General features: G+C 44.2%; 1 pseudogene; it reads left to right on the top strand.

The window, feature by feature from the left end:
* Positions 1-5,106: 5,106 nt before the first annotated feature.
* On the top strand, positions 5,107-6,548 carry LOC147462291 (uncharacterized; annotated as a pseudogene).
* Positions 6,549-7,071: the final 523 nt, after the last annotated feature.

The following is a 7,071-nucleotide window of genomic DNA, read 5'->3' as shown; positions in this document are numbered from 1 at the left end:
AGTGCATTTAGCCTATTTTTGACATTTTTCACTTATTATTTTTAAGTGACTTTTGTTGGAAAGTAGGTAGGGCAAATTAAGTAAGTTTGTATATAAGCAAACCTAGACTAGCACTAATTGGCAGAAGAGACAACAGGATCTCCATTGCACAACAGGCAACTTCTCAGCAAGAACCCTTGGTGGCGTTTCTCCTCTAAGCAAGACTCCCTTCACCTATCGTTTTCAACAAGCAACAACATCGCCATAGTTCCCTAAAGTCCTTGGCATTTTTCATCACAGATTGCATCGCTAGAAGACTTCAGCATCAGTGTTTTTCATCAAGGCTACACCGCAAGACAACCTGAGCCCCTGGCGTTTTCCAGAGCCCTAGTGTTTCTAGATTGCAGCCTTAGCCCATAGCGCTTTTCAGCATATAAAGAACGGCAGGTTTTCAGCCTATGAAGCCCGAAAGACCCACAGTTTTCAGCCATTAAGAACCTGCCCACATCAGCGTTTTTGGTGTCAGATCATTTCAGCCATTAGTGTTTTTGAGGATAGCAGCCATTCAGCCTTAGATTTCAGCCATTTGCGTCTTTGGAAAGCAGTACAAAGGCGTCAGTATTCAACCCTTAGATCGGTCTCGCCATCCCCGTCGTCGTCATCGATCTAGCCAAGAATTGCATCAGTCACATGCATTCAATTTGTACCAGTTTATGCAATCAATAGTAGACCACTCTCGCCGACGAGAGTGGGGCCTTTGGAGGAGGGTTTTACAATTTCTCTTCTCTTTCTATCTCTCGGTCTCATACACTTGCACGTACAGTGTCCATTCCTTTTGTTGTGATCATTACACTCTCTCATTAAGAACGGAAGGCTCTCCCTTCCATAAGAATAAAAGGAACCTCGAGCACAGTTCAAAGCACTCATCTTGAGCAAAGTTCAAACATTCATTCCGTTGCACCTTATACTGACCTTTGCTGTTGCCAGGCCGATGCACATGCAAAAATGCTGGCTGATCTGGGTTCTTGCCCAAAAATGCTAGGTCATCTGCAGTGATGCAAAAACGCTAGGACATCTGGGGTTCTGCTGAGAAGTTTCCTGTTGAGGAAGTGCTCTTGCTGCCTCTTCTACCAGAAAGTGCTAGCGTTAGGTTTTTATTTATACAAACTTAGCAAAATTGCACTACCTACTTTCCAACAAAAGTCACTTAAAATTAAATTGAAAAATGTCAAAAATAGGAAAAATAGGTTACATGCACAGGAAAATTCCCCTGAAGGATTCTGATGGGAATACTTATGATCATCATGTGTGCAACCAGAGGATATGCATCTACACTAAGTGCCTGGGCATGCACGGTCTGCGAAAAAACTCACAAAAGTGCCAGAACACTCCTAAATCTGGAATGACTGGACTGACTGAACCCTTGTCCTGATGTAGCTTGTCCACGGACACATAGGGTCATGTGACATCCCCTCCTTTTCAAAGTGAGGTACTGGTACCGAACTATATGGCGTCGAGGGAGATCGCCAATAGTATCCGGAATCCTGGAAGAGACTCTTCGTCGACCGACTCTGATATGTGGGTCGTGCGGTACTTGAACTTCGTAAAGGTCTGCAATGCTTGCTTCTTTGGGCCGCGCCGAAAGCGACACAAAGTCTTCTGTGGCTCCTTCAATGCTTCAACTTCGTCGAGAGTCATGCTTCTTTCTTCTTCAAGAATCTCCATGGTTGAAAATTCCTGAAACCACTTCCAACACAAAAACATGAACATACCCATTCTATGTAAAGTGAGTGGTGGAAAAAATCTTGTCTGCCTAAAAGACTGCGTATGCAATGTAGATGAACAAAGAGACAGAGTGTCAAACGCTTCACCACACACACGCAAACAACGAGATCGAATCTTTCTCTTCTGATCTAAATCAATCAACTGTGGCAATTCAAAACGGAAATACCCATGCTTGGTGCTCATACTTTCATGTGCTCTTTCTACAAATGTGTCATGCCAAGGAAGAGACATGGAATGTGACTTCCTTGAATGCATACTTGTCAGCTTTTCATGAACAATCCGCATACATCCGTGCTCATGAATGAGTGAAACGTGCTCAACGTACAATATGTTATGCCTATGAAAAGGGATCATATAAACACGCTGGACTAAAATACAGGAAACGATCACGAATGAAACACTCGTACAATGCGTGCTAACTAATCATTCGAACACATAATACTTCCTGTGGGGGGTCTCTGGACCTAGGCTTGAGAGCCAAGATCGGTTCTTCGTGATTGATCGAATCATCCTGTGGGGGTTCTGTGGATCTCGACTCGAGAGCCAGATCGGTTCGTCGTGATTGATCGAATCTGCAATGAGGTTAGCTTCGCTAGAGAAAGTATCAACTAACACATCATCCTTGTGAACAATCACATAATCTTCATGTAAATCATTATGCTTGTCAGTAATCACATCTTGATCATGCAAATCATCATGCTCATTAGGATCATTCAAATCATCATGCAAATCCTGTGTATCCTGCTTTGGAGAAGACGACACCAAGAGAGACTCCTTCTCCTGATTCTGTTCAAACTGCGCCTGCACAATAGAGAAGAGTCGCAACAACTATTGCATGTGTCGTGCTTGCTCATGCTCACGCTCTATGGCTGCCTTTCTTCCTGCTTCTCTTTCTGCTTTTCTTTCTTTGCATTTACGATCAAATTCTGTCATTCTTTCTACTCTTCTTGCTTCGCGTTCTAACTTCCTGTCCATAAACATCTGCTCCAGCTCCTTTATAGGAGTTAGTGCAATCCTTGGCGTAGATGGGGGAGGGGGAGGGGGAGGGTCGGAAAACCTCCTGGCGGGGAAAATTCTTCTTCGCCTCTCTCATGCTCATCACCTCTAAGCAAACTATCCATTCCGCTTCCAGTGATGACCTTCCACTGCGAGTCGTGGTTTCTTGTGGGTTCGTGTGGTCTTGGGTTCTTAAGTTCACGAGGAACTTGGGTTCTTGTGGGTCTTGGATTCTTGGGTTCTTGAGGGTCTTGAGTTCTTGGGGTTCTTTTTTTGCTTGCAATTTGCGTTCGAGAAGGATCTTCTCTGCACCCGAGTTCTGCTCTTTTCCACGGGCGTTCCCATTGGCGGCCTTACGCTCACACCAAGGTTGCTTTTTTTCACCTCACGCCAATTGGCCGGCCGCTAAGTGCACGGTCCGCTCTCAATGAGTAAAAAGAGGCACAAGGGGAGGCTAAACAAGCCCTTCTTTCTTGGGATTCCTGTCACTCTTCAAAAACACGATTAGGAATCGACACGCCCAAGAGGACTTGGGTTTGTGCGACCTCAACAAGCAAAAAAAAAAAATTATGGTTCTTGTGGTTCTTTCCTTGAGTGATACCGAACACTGCCAAAGCAATGATACCAATGTAAGGTGCAGCGGAATGAATGTTTAAACTTTGCTCAAGATGAGTGCTCCATAATGTGCTCAAGGTTCTTTTTTGTTCTTATGGAAGGGAGAGCCTTCCGTTCTTAATGAGAGAATGAAATGATCACAAACAAGTGAATGGAAACTGTGCATGAGAATGTGTGAGACTGAGAGATAGAAAGAGAAGAGAATACGACACCAGAGACGTTGTAAAATCCTCCTCTGAAGGTCCCACTCTCTATGGCGAGAGGCGTCTACTTACGATTGCACAAAATCTCTACATGCTTGGACTTGTCGACGATGTCGACGACGATGAGATGAACTGAAATCTGGAATCGCTAAGGGCTGAAATCTGCAATCTTTATCTGTTGAATTCTGACTCTATGTCAGTGACGATGTTGATGACGACGATGCGACGACGACGCGCTAAAAACACAGATGCTGAAATCTGCGTTTTCCAGGCTAAAACTGCGAACTTTCCAGAATCTGACCGTGCGGCGAGGATCTGCTGCGGGAAGGTGTGATCTGCGAGGTTCGGGGATTCTATTGCGATGTCTGACTGCTGAAAACTGAAAACGCTTGTGCTTAATGAGGTTCCGTCTCACGATGAATCTGCAAAACGCTGAAGTGTAATGCAGATGCAAAAACGCTAGGGCTGATTTTTCTAACTTGCGGTGGAAATCTGCTAACGCTAGGGCTGATCTGTTGTTGCTGTGCAAATCTGCTAACGCTAGGAGTCTTCTGCTTCTTGCTGTCGCCAAGTTGTTGCCAATGCAAAAACTTGGTTGATCTGGTCCAAAAACGCCAGCCTTATGTTGTGATGCAAAAACGCTAGGCCTCTTGGGGGTTTCTGCTGAGAAGTTGCCTGTTGAGCGTATGTTCCTGCTGCCTCTTCTGCCAGAAAGTACTAGCGCTAGGTTTCTATTTATACAAACTTAGCAAAATTGCCCTACCTACTTTCCAACAAAAGTCACTTAATAAATAAGTAACAAATGTCAAAAATAGGGAAAATAGGGTTAATGCACTAAAAAATTCCCCTAATGGATTCTGATGGGAATGCTGATGATCGTGCTGTGTGCAACCTGAGGATATGCATCTAATCTAAGCGACTGGTCATGCAAGATCTGCGAACAAATTCACAAAAGTGTCAGATCACTTCCTATTCTAGACTGACTTGACTGAATTGAACCCTGGTCATGATGTAGCTTGTCCACGGACACATAGGGTTGGATGTGTCATGTGACATCATCCTTTACCCTGGATAGTTTTCATGCTCTGAGAGAACCAGATGACAAAGCACTGTGCCGACTTTTCCGCCTAAATTTGACCTTTGCTTTGGATGGGGTTTGAGATGCATTTGGATCAAAAGTATTGTCTGATTGGTCTATTATCTATGATATGCATGACCTACAGGACTTGTGCTAGCTTACAAGAACCTCCCTTGCCTATGTGCCCTCAATGTTTCTGCACCCTCACGCTGCTTGTGTGCTGCCCGTTGGCTGTGACCTACAAGTTGCAGAGAGAGGCGCAACAGACCTGCGCGAACCCTAACAATGAGAGCTGCGTGCGTCGCACCTGAGCTGCCACTTGGATTTTGAACCAGCACGTTAGCCCCTGCCTGTAGCACTCAATTTTTGTATTGTTTATCGCCTGCGCACAACTTCTCTTCTGTAGTCACTTGCTTTGCTGATGCACGTGCCTTCCTACTCGCCTGAAGGATGCTGCCTGCACCAATGCTGGTCTTGCTCAGCTTACTTCGGTTGCTCACAAAAGCTTTGAGTAGCCCTTCAAAGTGTGTCCACGCTCAAGGTTCATCCAAAAGTCCAAAGTAGACTAAGATGCAATTAGGTATATGTCACTTTGCCAATACTGTAAAGAATTGTCTTTTTTTTTACTCATAGACAATAAACTCATTATTTGACAGGGGTTTGCAGAACAAAATGGACTCAATGGTGCACCTGTAAGCTATTTCTACCGGTATGCAAAAGACTGTTGATTGTTGTGATGCAGAGACAGAGCAGAAAACTCCCAGGTAGCAATTTTGAGTTTTAGAGACTAGAGAATGGATTTAAGGCAACCTTGAAGAATTATAGACAAGCTGCTAAATCTTAACTTTTTGAGGGTCTGATTCTTCTGGCGCCACAACAAAGACAGAGCGGAAAACTGCCCGGCAGCAATTGTGAGTTTTAGAGATTGGAGAATGGATTTAAGGCAACCTTGAAGAATTATAGACAAGATGCTAAATCTGGACTTTTTGAGGGTCCGATTCTTGTGGCGAAAAGAATTTCTATGCCTACATATGATCAGTGGATTCTAGGTGTTGAGACATGTTGGAAGATTGCATTTTAAGTTCCTATGGGAAGTAGCAAAGGGATGGTTTTCCTTTATAGGGACCCAACCAAAGTTCATGGCGACGTAGAATGGCTGAAGTCTCAAATAGCTTATCAATTCTATAGAGCTTCAGGAGTTTCAGGGACATTTTTTGGCAGTTTGGTGTATCTGCTAGGTACCTCAGAGCACACCCTCGAAGGTGGCATCCGCAAACAACCCAACTGTGGGTACACCTCGAGGTCAGCCAAGTCACCTCGCAAGCCAAGATTGGTGATTGAGATCGCATACAAGAATGAGGACTTCCACAAACTTGTCAATGAAGCCAGCCTCTGGCACAATTTAGGCGTTCTTTTTTCCCTTGGCATCAAAATTGAAGCAAAGACTAGTGGCAAAGTAGGTAATAAGCGGTTGGACCTTCGACTCTACTCGGCGCAATAGATCTTCAGTGATGCAAGGCTCACCATAATTGAGTTCAGTCCACCTCTATGCACAATGGCAAGGGAGCCAACATTTCAGATTGACTTTTCTTGCAGTTACAGATCAGATGACATAAAGCCAAAGATAAGACTTTCCTATCATATCTGATTTACATATTTTACACATTTCAAGGTTGATTTTCCATGCAGTTACCTATCGAGTGACATAAAGCCAAAGATGTCTGCAACAATATATCTTGGATTTATTGATGGATGAGGCAGAGGACAACACGAGAATTATATATCTTGATGAATATGGGGTGCTTAGAATGGGAGAGAATTCTGATTGTCGCAGATGTTTAAATGGTTTCAACCACAAAGTAATGGTGCAATGTGACTCATGCAATGGCTAGAATCATGTAGAATGTTTTGAGCATGGATGAAAAGATTGGCATACATTCCACATGCAGGGTGTGTCGATCATGTGCAACGAGGAGTGCTCTTTCTTACCTTGGGAGCAAGAAACCACAGTATCCTACGAGATGCCCCATATAAGGTAACAGGATTGTAGATATCGCACCATTAATGAAGTGTTGTAACAATTGAGATTCTAAACTACCATGAAGTTGGTCGCAACAGCATGTTAGAGCAGGTGCACAAAAACCCTACCTGCATCCACGAGCTTGCACGTGACATCGAGCAGCAATGGAGAAAGACAGCTCTGACTTGGATGATCCAGGATACTGTAGGGATCTAGATAGCAAAGTGGATGACGATATGACTCGATTTGTCAGATGCGGGCAGACATAGCAAGAATGTATGGATGGTGGCAATGTAGCAAGTGCTGATGATGATGATGGTGATGGTGACGAAGAGGGAAAATTACAATGGACTGGATGTGCAGTGGGCGATGGTAATTTGCGGGCACGGATACGG

This window comes from Adiantum capillus-veneris, chromosome 2 (assembly GCF_014529385.1).
Source record: "Adiantum capillus-veneris isolate H3 chromosome 2, ASM1452938v2, whole genome shotgun sequence".
Classification (NCBI taxonomy): Eukaryota; Viridiplantae; Streptophyta; class Polypodiopsida; order Polypodiales; family Pteridaceae; genus Adiantum; species Adiantum capillus-veneris.
Note: the sequence above shows the minus strand (reverse complement) of the source record. Positions and strands in the feature narration are given on the sequence as shown.